The 15,682-nt window shown below is 47.6% G+C and overlaps 1 protein-coding gene across 6 annotated transcripts in view; it reads left to right on the top strand.

The window, feature by feature from the left end:
• Nucleotides 1–15,682, top strand: part of FRMD4A (FERM domain containing 4A) — a 410,751-nt gene that overhangs the window by 183,366 nt on the left and 211,703 nt on the right. Inside the window, exon 1 of one of the 6 annotated variants that reach the window (XM_030565809.1) lies at nucleotides 10,612–10,781. The exons of the other annotated variants lie outside the window; for them this stretch is intronic. The gene's annotated coding sequence lies outside the window, so the exon portion shown is untranslated. Of the gene's footprint in view, nucleotides 1–10,611; nucleotides 10,782–15,682 lie in introns of those variants that run through there. 6 annotated transcript variants of the gene reach the window in all.

Below are 15,682 nucleotides of genomic sequence, written 5' to 3' on the forward strand. Positions count from 1 at the left end.
TGACCTAAGTAATAATGTAGCGGCAAGTCCTACAGAGTACTGGTACCAGTTTGGTGCCATATGGGTGTCACTTAGGAGGAAGAATACTCCAAACCCAGGAGCAGTCAACTAGTTAATTTTATTTTATTCACAATTGTCTTTCCTTAACAGAGAAGACTATTCAGTGGTCTGTACTGGGACTGGTTAATTGTAATCCCTGAGATTCTTCATAAAGAGGTCAACAATCTTAGTTGCCTATAGCTTGTCCTCAGGCCTTTGCTATCTACACAGTTTTTCTGTAGCAAAGGAGACAAGTGCCCAGCCTACTGATGAACTATCAAGAATAGTTTAAAGCCCCCTCCAACGAACGGCTTTATTCATCCTTAAGGTGCCCTTCTGCCACTGAGGAAGCTGTTTTCTGAAAGGGAAGTTCTTCCTTGCATACAACCTCCTGAAGTCTTCTGCGGCAGCAGCCCACTCCCAGTTCACCATCAAAAGGAGGCTGTATCTTGTGGCATCCCACAGAGGTCAGTCCTAGCTCGGGTACTATTGAATATTTTCATTAACGACTCGGATAATGGAGTGGAGAGTAGACTTATAAAATTTGCAGATGATACCAAACTGGAAGGGGTTGCTAGTATTTTGGAGGATGGGATTAAAAATCAAAATAATCTTGACAAATTATAGGGTTGGCCTGAAATCAACAAGATGAAATTCAACAAAGACAAGTATGAAGTGCGATGCCTAGAAAGGAAAAATCAAGTGCACGTAATGAGAAATAACTGGCTAGGCGGTAGTACTACCGAAAAGGATCTGGGGGTTATAGTGAATCACAAACTAAATATGAGTCAACAATGGGATGCAGTTGCGAAAAAAGCTAATATCCTTGTGGGGTGTATTTACAGGAGTGATATGTAAGACACAGGAGGTAATTGTCCTTCTGTACTCAGCACGGATGAGGCCTTAGCTGGAGTGCTGCGTTCTATTCTGGATACCACACCTTTGGAGAGAGGTGGACAAATTGGAGTGAGCCCAGAGGAAAACAACAAAAACAATAAAAGGTTTAGAAAACCTGAACTATGAGGAAAGGCTTAAAAAACTGGGCATGTTTAGCCTTGAGAAGAGAAGACCCAGGAGGACCTGATACCAGTCTTCAACTATATTAAGGGCTGTTATAAAGAGGCTGGTGATTGATTGTTCTCCATGTCCACTGTAGATAGAACAAGAAGTAATGGGATTAATCTGCAGCAAGGGAGATTTAGGTTAGATATTAGGAAAAACTATAAGGATAGTTAAGCTCTGGAATAGGCTTCCAAGGGGAGGTTGTGGAATCCCCGACATTGGAGGTTTTTAAGACCAGGTTAGACAAACACATGTCAGGGATAGTCTATGGTTTACTTGGTCTTGCCTCAGCGCAGGGGCTGGAGTGGAAGACCTCTCGAGGTCCCTTCCAGCCCTACATTGCTATGATTCTGTATCCTTCCCATCCCCCGCAGGGTGGAGTCAGAGATATTGCACCACCCCTGCCATAGAGGCAATCCAATTCTAATGGTGGAGGAACTGCACAGCATGCTCCTTGCTTCTCTCAGCGTCCTGGGGGTGGGGGAGGGGGGCTGGTGCTACCCCGGCTGACTGGCAAAGGTCTTTAATGGGACTGTGAGGCCTATGAACAATTCTCCCTGAAGAAGCACTCCTGAGCTTTGCTCAGCATGAAGAAGGACCTTTTAGAGGCCAAAAAACTCCTTCCACCGCACAGCAATCATGGAGAGCGGAAGCTAGGGCCAAAGCTCACCATCCATTGCTCTCTCCCAATGAGATGGAGCAGGCTCAAACCCTTCACATCAAGTTTCAAAATAAACAAAGTCCATCTCTTCCCACAGGACTGCTGTGACTCCCACTGCCCTTGTGTCCCAACAGGAGGGTGGGACGTTTGTTGGCATGGGCTCCACATTTCCCATGCTGCTCTGTTAGTGCCACTGTGCAGCAGGGCTATTTGCTTTGATTTCCCCCTGGGTGCCCAGACTGACCTGTAGTAGGTCAATCTGGGACACAGCCAGCCACCATGAGGTCTGGGCACCCCACAAGGCCATAGACCAGGACTAGAGTCTTAAGCCCCAGTGCTGAGCAGCTGGTATTCCGGCTTGTGCTCATAGTCCATCTCTCATTACCTCACAGAGAGCCTAAGTTATGGGCACTACCCCAGCTCGGCTTTATTTGTCTGTGTAATCGCTCAGCATCCTGCTGGCATACACTTTCGTAGTCCAATGAACCGAGAGTTTATCACACTGACTTTCTGAAAATGTCAAGCTCTGCTTTCTTCCTCTTCTCACTCCCTGGGATCCGTCCTGTATAGTCTGTGTGAAAACTGATCTGATGCCCTGCAGGCATATTTCGTCCAAAGCCAAACTCTCCCTCTTCCCCCACTTTCCTCCTTTGCACTCCCAGGACTTAAGGGATTGTCCTGGAAAATAGTGGAAGAATGGGATGGAAGTAAAGAGGCATAGTTTTCTCAGAAGTTTAAGATTTCTGGGTAACAGATAACTGGAAACATCTTGTGGGCAATGCAGCCAATTTGGAGGTAGTCCCAGCCTGAAATATGCTGCTCTGTGGCACTCAGGATTTTATAGCTTCTATCTCCTGAATCATTTACAGGCCATCCAGTCCATATCCAGCTACATGAATGAGGTGCCGTCTATGACGGATTCCATTTCACGTTTCTGAATGAGTCATCTGTGGTTTCTGTGTGGTTGGTTCAGACTCTCAGTATCTAACCATGTCAGAAAGACAATTCATTCCAGGATATTACTGAACACAAATAAGATAGGAGGGGACTGGCTTGGTAACAGGGTATGGAACTTTTCACCTCTTGGTCGCTGGCTCAAATCCAGACCCACAAGAGTGACAGCTGATGGAACTTCAGACCTGAGAACTCCTTGGTGGCATGTATGTAATGAATGGATCATCTCAGTCCAGTTCCTAGTTTCCTAGTGTAAAGGATGGTTTGCCACACAGCGACAGTGACACTTGTTGGCAGTCTCAATGGACAGGCCAAGGCATATGGGCATGAAACGAAACTGTCTCTACCCGTACTGCCTCTGCCCATACTACCCCTGTTCTGTCATTCTTGAACCGAGCACTGAGGAGCACATTAAGCCCTGCTGTAACCACGTGCAATGTCCATTGACTTCAATGGAAGCTGCTTCCACTGACACCAGGGCTGAACGTGGTCCTTGCTCTCTGGGGCTATCTCTCTGATTCCATTCATTAATGGTAAGCAGCAGCATTGTCCAGTGGACACCTAGCAGTGCAGAAACCAGTTCCATTCCTACCTCTGCCACTGACTCACTCTGTGGCCTTTTCAAAAAGTGTCTAAGTCCCATTTTCAAAAGTAACTTGGTGACTTAGATCCTCAAAGGTATTTAGGTGCCTAATTCGTTGATTTCAGTGGTAGTTAGGCACTTAAATATCTGAGCATATGTGGGTCCTGGGAGCATCAACGTTCAATGAGAATTAGGCTTCTAAATTCCTACATCTCTTTTAAAAATGACAGGCTCCTAAATCACTTAGTAACACTTCACCTCCTTATGCCTCGATGTCACCATCTGTCACATGGTGATAATGACATTCTCTTTAGCAAAGTCCTTAAAATCTATGGATGCAAAGCACTCTAAGCATTATTTCATTATGTGACATTTCGTCTAACCCCCTTCATACTAATTAATGCAGTTCTGGCATATGCAATATTTATGAGGCTGGAAATACACTTCTGAAAACACTAGAAATGCTCATGTAGAGGCTCTCACGTTTGGATAGTACCCACAGGCCTAGCATCACATTCCATGTAAAGCATGGCGCTGCTTTAATCTTTGCTAACGAGAATGGAAATGATTGTCAACACTTTTTTTTTCTTTCTCATGAGGCCATTGTGTGTTTTTGTAACTTTATTATCAGAAAGCAATAACAAGCAACTGGTGTGTTGTTGTTTTTGAGTCTGGGAATCTGCTTGCTAGATGCTTCCCTCTGCATATTTTAAAGTTAAATATTTGGGTTGCTGTTCCCTTTTCAGGTCCTGCCACGATACAAACTGGCTGGAGCAAGAACGAGCTACGGCCTGCTTCTAATCGTCCTGATGACTGTAGCTTAGACGAGTCCAGACTAAACGGTTGTTATGTAGTTTCATTGTTTGGGTACAGACAGGCCCCGGAGACCTTGTGAAGCTGTGGAAACTTGAAGAAAAATATTGTTGCTATTGCTTTTGAATTACACTAGGCCATTTAAAGAGGTTTGAGCATAAGGTGAATAGTCACACTTGGAAGAATTATTGTTAGGTAATACTGCATTTCAATACACATGTCCATGAGAAGAGATGGAGACAAGTGGTTTCAGCATTGGGATTAAGAGTTATGAATCCTGGCTTCATTGTTGGCTCTGCTGCTAGCTCAGGGGGTAATGTTAGGCAAGTTTCTAGGCCTCTCTGTGTTTACCCATGGGGATAACACTTCCCTATCCCTCAGGGGTGTTGCAAAGTGTAGTTAATCAATATTGTGCAGTGCTTTGCAGTGTTTGGATTAAAGGGACTATATAAATGACAACTCTTGTTTCTGTTTATATGAGGGAATCTATATACCATTCTCTACTATCCCTGCTGATTGATTTGTCTGAGACTGGGAAACGGGAAAGAATGCTGACCGTCAAAACAAATTATTTCCCACTGCTTTACTGCTTTCTGTATGCCCCACCTTTCCCACTTACCGCTGTCCCCGCAACAGTGTTCTTCTAGAGGTCTGAATCCACAGCTTCTGGGTCCTATAACACGCCAATATCAAGGCACCCAAAATCAATGGCCAACAGAATGAGTGAAACCATTGGTCCTGGTTCTTCCTTGGAAACCTATTTTCTGTCCTGCATGCTCTGAGGTTACATGGACTGTTTCTTTAAATCTGAAGCATGAAGCCAGTTGGGACCAGGCTGAGGAAGGTTCTAGGCAGCAGCTCTGCAGTGAAGCAGGGAAGGTTTGGGGATAATGCTGCTCTCCTAGTCTAAGTGAGTTCCGTGTCCATTGTTAGCGGAAAAAGCAACTGGGTCTGCACCCCTTCCTCGTTGCCACATGCCATTTCTAGGCCCAAAGTTCTCTCCTTTGTGCACAAACCTGATGTTATCTCTGCTCTGACTAGACAGTTATTTAAGGGCACAAATGCTGAATCATGACAGTGAGGATGCAGAAAATGGCTCAGAAGTGAGTCCCACATTGCTTAAAGCTTCCTGCATTCGTGTTTGCTATGTCTCTCTTTTAGGTGACTTTCCCCGGCGTTTGGGCTTCAGCTGATGTGTGTGGGGGGGTATTATGTCTGTAAGGAGAGGGTGGGCTGAGGTGGTAGCAGTGACATGGCCAGTAGAGTCACATCTACGTGAATGAACTAGCTAGCCGTTGCACCTGCATGGAATGATGCAGGAGTATTCCAGAGAAGAAGGATGCTCCAGTGGTAATTCTGTTAGCCTGGGTTTCAAGAGACCTGGGTTCAATTTCTTGCTCTGCCTCAGACTAGTCACTTGGTCTCTTCGTGCCTTAGTTCCCCACCTATAGAACGGTGGTAATCGCACTGTCCTACCACAGAGGGGCAGTGTGGGGATCGAGATATTAATGTCTGGGAGGGGCTCAGATGCTATAGAGATGGGGGCCATGTAAGTACCTAAGCTAGATGAATGGCCTTGCATTAGTGATAAACGCTTCTGGTGTGGACCAGGGGGAAAGATCCTTTCCCATCTTGATGCCTGGCCAGCGCCCAGCCCATTTACTTGGGGCCCTGTGCAGAGGGGAGAGGATTTTGGTCATAGTGAGTTGGCATTTGCAGCCGAGGATAATGAAAATCCCCCACGCTGCACTGAAATGTGTGAACTGTACTTCTGGGCAGACTGAACCTCACCTTCCAGGGAAGCTTTGTTACTGTACATGAAGTGAATCACTTTTCAATTAGAGGCTTCCACTGTCTCTTACTGTTTCTTTAACACAAAAGCCGTGAACAGAATAATGCACCACCAGGGTGTAGTTCCGTATGTACATGGAGGGTGGCTCTGTCAGGAAAGGATGGCTTTCAGTCAAAGGCTGGTTTGAGATGCAGGGAGATGGGTCAGGGATATTACTCTGGGGCTTTTCTAATTTAAGTAGCTGCCTAACTGAGGGCATTGGCCTGGCACGTTCCTGTGCTGGAACAAGCCTGAGCAGACACTTGCGTGGTGAGTGAGGTCGTGAGATGGATTTACCTCTCCTTACCACTGATTTTTGAGGCGAGATGGACTGGGAATGCTGTGCTACCGTTCTGCGCTCGACTAGATTTAGCATGGCATTCAGATTCAAGGCCACTGAGGGCTGAGGTTCAGGTCTTGAGCGATTCCAGCAAGATTTCTGGTCAGGGCGCTGGAACAGTTTGTCTAGTAGAGGTGCTGAGAGCCATTGAACCAAACTGTAAACCCTGCATAAGATTGAAACAACTTCAAGCCAGGGGGTGCAGCAGCACCCCCAACCCCTACTTCCAGCATCTGTATTTCTGGTCCCCTCCTATCACAAATACCAAAAATCTCTTGAGATCAGCTTTCCAGTGAGATTTCAGCCATTTTGGGCTGCAGCCAATGAGAATCCAGAAAATAGGATCTTCCCTTTCATCCAGCCCAGGTGAAAACTGTGGGAGGATGGGTATGAATCTGACCCGTCCCTGAAAGGATGAGTTTAAAGTTCTGGTCCAGCTTCCTCTAAATTTGGAGATAATACTATAAAATGGGCAAGATCCATTTCCAAAGCAGTTGCACAAGTGACCAAATCAGCTGGCATTTGCGCTGTTGCCACATAAACAGAAAGCCGGGCTATATGCTATCGAGACCCCAAAGTGGGTCATGACCCAATTTTAATGGGGTCGCCAGGGCCAGTATTAGACTCGCTAGGACCCATGGCTGAAGCCGAAGGTTGAGTGCTTTAATCCGGGGCAGCAGGGATCAGGTTCTGCCCCTCCTTCCCTCACTCAGGGTCATGTAGAAATTTTTGTTGTTCGAAGTGCAGTGAAGTTTGAGAGCCGCTGCGCTGTATTAATTGGCATCACTATTTAGGTCCATCTCATCTAGCAAGAAAGCATGTTGGCACCAGAAGGTCAGGTGCTGCACTTCTTATAAAACAGGAGGTGACCAGTCCTGCAAATACCGCTTCTGTTGCCCACACGTGGCCAGTGCTGCTGTGGATGCTCTGCCTGTGCTGGCTCTTCACACGCCAGCGTGCCTGGTTCCACAAGCACTGCAGCTGCTCCTCTCAGTCTGCTCAACAGCGTGATCGGAGCAGCCTCCTTCGGGACTGCTCCATCTCCCTGGGGAGTTCAGCAGCAGCTTCTATTCCCCTGGGTGGGCAGGTCCGACACATGCTGGAGCACCTGGGGGACACGCTGAACTGGGAAAGAACTGGCCCCTGAGAGCCTGTCTTCTCCTGCCTCTCGTCGGGGGTGGCTTTCCGCCTTCTTGCATTGTCCTCCTCCTCCTGTCTCCCGGCTAGGAAGTCTATGGGGAAGGAAGCGGAAAGGCTCTCTCACACACTGCAGTGTTAAGGGGCCAGGCTGCGCATGCATGCCTGCCTGCCCTCTCTCTGCCGCTCTGGGCTCTGGCCTCTGGAGCCATGTCCAAAGCAGGGAGGTCAGTCCTACATGCAGCTTTTTGCTCCTCACCCCCTGCTCCTCTCCACGTTGGCCCTTATCACTCAGAGGGCATATCACCAGAGGGCATATCACCAGAGGGCATAATCACTTTTCTACTTATTTAAACAGTGCCAGCAGCAGCCTGGGGCGGAGAGATTGGGGCAGGGTTTGGAGACCCCACGGCGAGCGTGGCTGTATCTAGATATGCTCCGCCATTTCACAAAGCCCAGACCACTAAGTCCTGGAAACAGGGACCAGTCTGGCCACTCTAAGCTGCACCTTCTGAGCGTGAAAATGGGCCACCTCTGATAATACTCGTCCGTAGCACTTTTCATCCGTTGATCTGTTGGTGCTTTACAAAGAAGGCCAACACTCTTCTTGCCATTGGACAGATGGGGAAACTGAGGCGGCACAGAGCGGTGAAATGACTTGACCACGGTCACCCAGCAGAGGTGGGAATAAAACTAAGTTCTCCTGGCTAGTCCCACTATAGGAATCAGAATGATTCTGTAGGAATCAATCTTTGTTCAAACCCAGTCACTATTCAAAGGACCAGGGTGGTCATGCTGGGGAGGAGACACTGTGTTTTCTCCTACATAACAAAAATTGAATCCCTGCTCTAAGTGCAAAACTGAACTCAGCCTGAGCTGCAGGTAGCATCTCAGTAATATAAAATAAATAGACAATTTCTGTAAAAGCCTGATTCTCATATTTTCCTCACATCAAAACAGTGCTATTTCTGGAAAGCATTTCCCACTAGAGCTGCTGTGAAATGCTCGACAACAGCTACAGCGCAGCGGTTACCTTGCAGGAGAAACTCCAGTCCTCAGAGGGAAATGGTGAGAAGCAAATGTGGAAACTCCCTTACTAAGAAAAGGAAAAACACCCTCCAGTATTTTACAGCAATCGCTGCAAACGCTACAGGTAAACTGTAGTGGTTTGGACCACTTTTCACATGGGCTTAGATTGGGGCGGGCAAACTTTTTGGCCTGAGGGCCGCATCAGGTTTCCAAAATTGTATGGAGGGCCAATTAGCAGAGGCTGCACCTCCCCAAACAGCCAGGCGTGGGCCGCCCCCGCCCCTTATCTGACCCCCACACACACTTCTGCCTCCTGATGGCCCCCCGGTACTCCTGCCCCATCCAACCCCCCCTCTCCTTCCTGACTGCTCCCGGGGACCCCTACCCCCATTCAACCCCCCTGTTCCCTGCCCTCTGACCGCCCCAACCCCTATCCACACCCTGGTCCTCTGACCATCACCCCAAACTCCCCTGCCCTCTATCCACACACACACACACACACACACCTCGCTCCCTGCCCCCTTACCGCGCTGTCTGGCGCACCAGTGGCTGGCGACACTACAGCCGCGCTGCCCAGAGCACTGGGACAGGCAGCCGTGCTGCCCGGCTGGAGCCAGCCACGCCATTGCGCAGCACAGAGAACTGGGTCATCAGGCCCCAGCTTTGCAGCTGCACTGCCCCAGGAGCTCGCAGCCCTGCCACCCAGAGCATTGCGTCGGCAGCGGAGTGAACTGAGGCTGCGGGGAACGGGGAAGGGGGCAGGAGCTCAGGGGCCGGGCAGGAGGGTCCCGTAGGCCAGATGTGGCCCGCGGGCCATAGTTTGCCCACCTCATGCTTAGATTTAGGTGACCAGACATCCCAATACTGGCGTTTTGTCTTATATAGGACCCTACTATCCCCTTCATCTCTCCCCCTCCATCCTGATTTTTCTCACTTGTTGCCTGGTCACCCTGTCTTAGATCTGGTCTGTACAATATCTGCACTGATTTAACAGTTTCGCTTAGGGGTGTGATTTTATACTGGTATGTTAGTATGGGCACAGTTATACTGGCATAAAGGTGCCTTTACCTGTTATAGTTTATTCCTCTTCCCATACAGGAATAGCTAGACTGGTCTAAGCACTGCAGCCACACTAGGGAGCTTGTACCTTTTTATACCGGGATAGTTAAAGTGGTACAAAAACTATGTGTGGACAATCCCTTAGACAGGATACAGCCTCACACTGCTGCCTCTTTGAATCAGGCTGGTGCTGCTTTTCCAACTGACTCGGGGCCTCCTGAGCGAAGGATTTCTTTGGGCTTCTGCTCCTTGATTTGTTCGCTCCTCTTCCTTTTCCTTAGGAATATTTTCACTGACTCAGCATAGCTCCTTCCTGCTGCTAGCATAATTCAAGACATAACTTTGCCCTGACTGCATATGCTGGAAAGGAAATTGAAAGATTAACAAGTCCAGGCTGCTTCCCCCACCCCCACTTCTTCTCATGATTATTATTATTTAAAGCTGTGTGTGTGTGTGTGTGTGTGTGTGTGTGTGTGTGTGTGTGTGTGTGTGTGTGTGTGTGTGTGTGTTAGGCATTGTAGGGAAATCCACACACCCCCCCCCACCATACTGTCTATCTTTCATCTCCCTTCCCAGGTTTGGCATTAGTCATAAACCCAGATGTTAAGGCAGAGCTCAGCAGATCACCAGATGAATATACTCGCACACTGCTTGGAAGGGTTCATAGGTTTCACATGACCCAGCATCAGTTGCTGATGCTTCCCCCCCACCTCTCTCCCTCTCACACCCCCCGCCCCCATAGCCAGCCTCCTTTCATTTAAAGTGTGTTTTTGCCTGCACGTGAGCCATTCATCTGAAAAGCACTGGAAGCAAAGCCGGCAGAAGGGCGATTGGTTTGCAGCCGCTCCCATGCTTTTCTGGTGGCATGTTCTGCATGTGTGAAATCTTGCAGTGTTGCAAGTAGGTTTGGGTTTGGTTTTGGTTTTTTTCTTCTCCCCCACTCTCTCTTGCTAAGCTGCTGAGGATGGAGATTGCTGTGGTTCGCTCTGGACAGCCGCCAGCGTCTATCTAAGAGACCGTTAGCCGGGAGATGGGATGTGGTAGCATTGTGGAACTCCTTGCAGACACACACACAGAGGGAGGAGAGAGAAGAGGAGAAAAGGGCTGTGCCTGCCTCCTAGCGAGCCACACAGAGGAGGAGGGACAGGGAAATGGATGCTGCTTGTTAGGCCATAGGCCTGCTTAATCTGGATTTAATGGGATGCTTTTTTCTGTGGACAATCTGGTTGAAATCTGAAGTGCTACTGCTGCCGCTGAGGTGAAAAAAAGAAAGGTAACATGTGCCTTTGTTTTCAGATAGGGACTTCGGTGGGGCCATGGCTTGTGCTGCATATTTAAAATGCTGTTGGAAGAACAGCTCAAAATAGATCTTTTATCTCTTATCATGTGTAATTAAAAACAAATCTCTCTATAAGATACAAGGGCTTCCCCTCCCCCACTGATTTTAAATGGAGAGACAGAAATGTATGTGAGTGGGTGGCTGGGGGGGGTGTAAAAATGAATAAATGTTGTGTTCAAGAAGCAGAGGTGCTAGCAGTATGAATTCATTGGGGATGGGGAGCAGGGATTTGGGAGGTGGAGATGTTTGAATTCAGACAGATCTGGATGCATGCTTCCATTGACTGCTAAGATGGACTGTTCTTTCTACATTCCAAATGGCTGCAGCAAGTTTAATGCAGAGCTGGGGGTTGCAAAAGCAAAGCCCCAGAAATATGTTCACTTCTAGCATGCTCCCCTTCCTAGATTACAGCAGAAAAGTTGCTACATATGAAGTCTAGAAATGGCAAATAAATGACCTTGTTTCTAATCTCTCCATGCATATATCTATGTGCACTGCAAATGGGTACATGTAAGATTGTTTTCTTGACTGCATTGTTAGCCTGTTTGCTCCTGGGGGAGAATTAGAAAAGTATACTTGAGCATCTAATGCAAAATTTCCAGGAGAGACAATTGTTTCTAATAATAGCTCTGGCACTGGTTTAATAATACACATCCAGGCACGAGTGATCCAGCAATACTTGCTCGGAGACAACCCAGTTTGTGGAGAAATGTGAACTGCCGCCTTTAAAACACTGTCCTGAGCAAAGTAAAAATAGCTGTACTCAGATGTCTTGTAAATGGCAAGGGGAGTATTGTGTATGTTTGTATGTTCTGTGCGGCACTTAATGGCTCACCACGGAGCTTAGAGTTAACGTGCACATGCCTTTTTCTAAAGCTACAGAGCCTTACTCGGCTTTCCTCTGTGCCAGTTTTATACCAGTGTAACTCTACTCACTTCAACTCACTTCTTCTGGATTCACACTACTTGGATTTTGTGAACAGCCCTGAGGAGGTGCATACTGCAAGGAACTGGGAGCTCTGGTTTGTGTGACCGTGCCGGTTTCCCTGCCGAAAACGGAATCCCTGGCATCAGAGAGATCTTGATGGTGCTAAACTAGAAGATTGATTCTCTTTCACGCTCTGAGGATGGCAGAGGGCCCACAAGGCGGGCTGCTGTGTGAATAGCTGACTGCACACTGTTTGAAGCCGTTGCTTGCTGCTGACCCTGGCAATGTTACTGTGCTTTGGCTCAGGATGGCTGCTCAGAGCTACTTGTTCTAACCTTTCTGGCACAAGTTACCAGAAGCTTATCCTCTGCTGAAAATGTGCAGCAAGGAATTTTTAGAAAAGAGACACAACAGAGCCATGCTGATTCATACCAGCTGAGGATCTGGCCCCAGTGTGTCAGAACTATTTGGGGTTTGTCCTTTCTCAATAATCTGGGGTCCATTCATAATATTTTTTAATACCACTAAGGTTCGGTTGCAAAGCAATTCTTTCAAGCAGCCTTTAATGGTAGCTTGGTTTGGGATGTAACCTTTAGGAACAGTATAACCAACCGGTGCACAGCAGTGTATGGGGGCCTCCTGCTGCTCCCATTCCAATCTTCCATTGATTTCACTGGTGCTGGAATAAACCCAAACTGGTGAATGCTTGTAAATTGCCTTATGCTGTAGCAGGAAAAGCCGCTGGTGGGGTACAGTTTCAGCAGCAGACAAGTCTGATCATTTTCTGCCATTGAACATGGAGTTTATTTAAGCACAAAGCGTGTGGAGGGCACCATGGCAGAAGCCGTTGGTGGCTAAATAGCTGTTGCTTCCTTTAATAGAGACAATATTTTGAAATGCATGGGAATCAAAATCAACCTGAGCTGTATTTTCTGCAAAGTGAGGGATCAATTAGGAGGGGAGGAAAATGGTAGAAATTGCTATTAGTAGTTTCTGGAGGCTTGTCTTCATGTACAGTGCTGCAGTGGCACCGCTGTCACACCTTAGTGAAGACACTACTACACTGACGAGAGAATTTCTCCATCACCATAGTTAATCCATCTCCCCGAGACGCGGTAGCTATGTTGACAGGAGAAGGTCTCCTGTCGACCTAGCACTATTGACACCGGGATTTTTTTCACACCCTGGAATGACGTAGTTATACCAGTATAAGTTTGTATCATAGAATCAGAATATCAGGGTTGGAGGGGACCTCAGGAGGTCATCTAGTCCAACCCCTGCTCAAAGCAGGACCAATCCCAGCTAAATCATCCCAGCCAGGGCTTTGTCAAGCCTGACCTTAAAAACCTCTAAGGAAGGAGATTCCACCACCTCCCTAGGTAACCCATTCCAGTGCTTCACCACCCTCCTAGTGAAAAAGTTTTTCCTAATATCCAACCTAAACCTCCCCCATTGCAACTTGAGACCATTACTCCTCATTCTGATATGTCCCTCAATCTGCTGGCAATGCTCCTACTTATATAGCCCAAAATGCCATTAGCCTTCTTGGCAACAAGGGCACACTGCTGACTCATACCCAGCTTCTCGTCCACTGTAACCCCTAGGTCCTTTCCCACAGATCTGCTGCCTAGCCATTCGGTCCCTAGTCTGTAGCAGTGCCTGGGATTCTTCTGTCCTAAGTGCAGGACTCTGCACTTGTCCTTGTTGAACCTCATCAGATTTCTTATGGCCCAATCCTCTAATTTGTCTAGGTCCCTCTGTATCCTATCCCTACTCTCCAGCGTATCTACCAGTGCAATCCACGCCATCCTCCAGATCGTTAATGACGATATTGAACAAAACCAGCCCCAGGACCGATCCTTGGAGCACTACGCTTGATACCAGCTGCCAACTAGACATGGAGCCATTGATCACTACCCGCTGAGCCCGATGATCTAGCCAGCTTTCTGTCCACCTTATAGTCCATTCATCCAGCCCATACTTCTATAACTTTCTGGCAAGAATACTGTGGGCGACGGTATCAAAAGCTTTGCTAAGGTCAAGGAATAACACGTCCACTGCTTTCCCCTCATCCACGGAGACAGTTATCTTGTCATAGAAGGCAATTAGGTTAGTCAGGCATGACTTGCCCTTTGTGAATCCATGTGACTGTTCCTGATCACCTTCCTCTCCTCTAAGTGATTCAGAATTGATTCCTTGAGGACCTGCTCCATGATTTTTCCAGGGACTGAGGTGAGGCTGACTGGCCTGTAGTTCCCCAGATCCTCCTCCTTTCCTTTTTTAAAGATGGGCACTACATTAGCCTCTTTCCAGTCATGTGGGACCTCCCCCGATCCTTGGTCTGCAAGTGAGGAGTCAGCTGCTCAGCAGGAGTAAGGCTGGCTGGATCCTAGCCCTGTGAAAATGTAAAATAAACCCTTGTGCTCTAGGTAAAGTTGTTTTTTAAGACACATGCTAGGATTGTGGTACCTGTGCTATTATGAAAAACGTAACTAGGTACAAGAGTGATCACTGGTTTAGTGAGGAATTATTACCCACTCTTGATCTGACAGGCATCTTCTAGTGCTCTCCTCCCCAGGCATTCTGAATATATTAATGGAGAATGAAAATTTTCAGGTACTACATCCTGTGAGCTGACTGTCAAATCATATAGGGCCTCATCCATTGAAATTAGAGAGAGCCTTGCCACTGATTTCAGTGGCCATTGGATCAAGCCTTTACAGGTGATATGACGCATGACAGCACAACTTTATATGTGCAGCATCTTCCATACAAACAGTACCCCAAAATATTTTACAGACCTAAAGACCGCAACAAGGAGGAAAAATAGGATGATGGTTATTGCTGTTGGTTAGTATTTGCATAATACCAGGAGAGTCCTGGGGGCTTAAATAACAGCAGAGGGAGAGTAAAACCACAAGGTATAGACAGGAGAGGAAAGATCCATTGAAATGAGATGGAGGGTCATTGCAGTGGAAATGACAGCTGTGGCAGAAGCTGCAATGGAGGAGGCTATCGCACCGAGCAAGGTGTGATGTGAAAAGAGGCCAGTGATAGACAGCCATGGAGAGGACAGGGAACAAGGTCAATGAGGAATGGGATGATGATGGAAGTGTCTTGGTTTATAGGAAAGGAATGTAAGAGTTAGATGGGTTCAGTATTCAGCAGCATCTCCTGAAGATGTTGCCTGGTGACACGGTGATCTTTCACTGGGGCTAATAAGGGCTGGTTTGGATCAAATGTGGATTGCAATCCACCAGGCAATGCCTTGGTGCTGCAGGAAGTGGTGTTGGGGACTGAGTATATAACAACCTCTTGGCACGTGCACTTTGCAAAGTATGAGCACTAGTTGCTTAGTCCTCCCAAGCCCCATTCCAAGCTAGGTCCGTGAGTATCAGTATTACCCACTTTACAGATGGGGAAAATGGTAGAAGAGAAATAATTCTCTGCGGCCTCATAGTGGAGTTTAGGTGTCCCAGCTTCCTGGTATTGAGATCTATCCACTAGAGACCACAACTGATTGCCAAAGCACTCTTCTCCCTGATTCGGTACTGAATAGAGGCTCCCGTGTGGTGGGTGGGGGGACACTGTCATGTTGATGAACTACGAACACTAGAGGTTTGATTCTCTCTTCCAAGCCACCTTTGCACTCTGGCTCCTTATGGGGCAGCTGGGGGCCTGATGACCTACTTCTTTGGCTACAACAGCCCCCTAAGGGCCGTTCACTAGACGAGTCACTGGAGCATGGTGTGCTCTGGTCATGATCGTTTCTGTGCTACACGCCCTATTCCAAGACTGGCATAGAGATCATAGAATCATAGATTATTAGGATCGGAAGGGACCTCAGTAGGTCATCTAGTCCAACCCCCTGCTCAAAGCAGGACCAATCCCCAAATGGCCCCCTCAA

Source organism: Gopherus evgoodei, chromosome 1, assembly GCF_007399415.2.
Source record: "Gopherus evgoodei ecotype Sinaloan lineage chromosome 1, rGopEvg1_v1.p, whole genome shotgun sequence".
Taxonomy (NCBI): domain Eukaryota; kingdom Metazoa; phylum Chordata; order Testudines; family Testudinidae; genus Gopherus; species Gopherus evgoodei.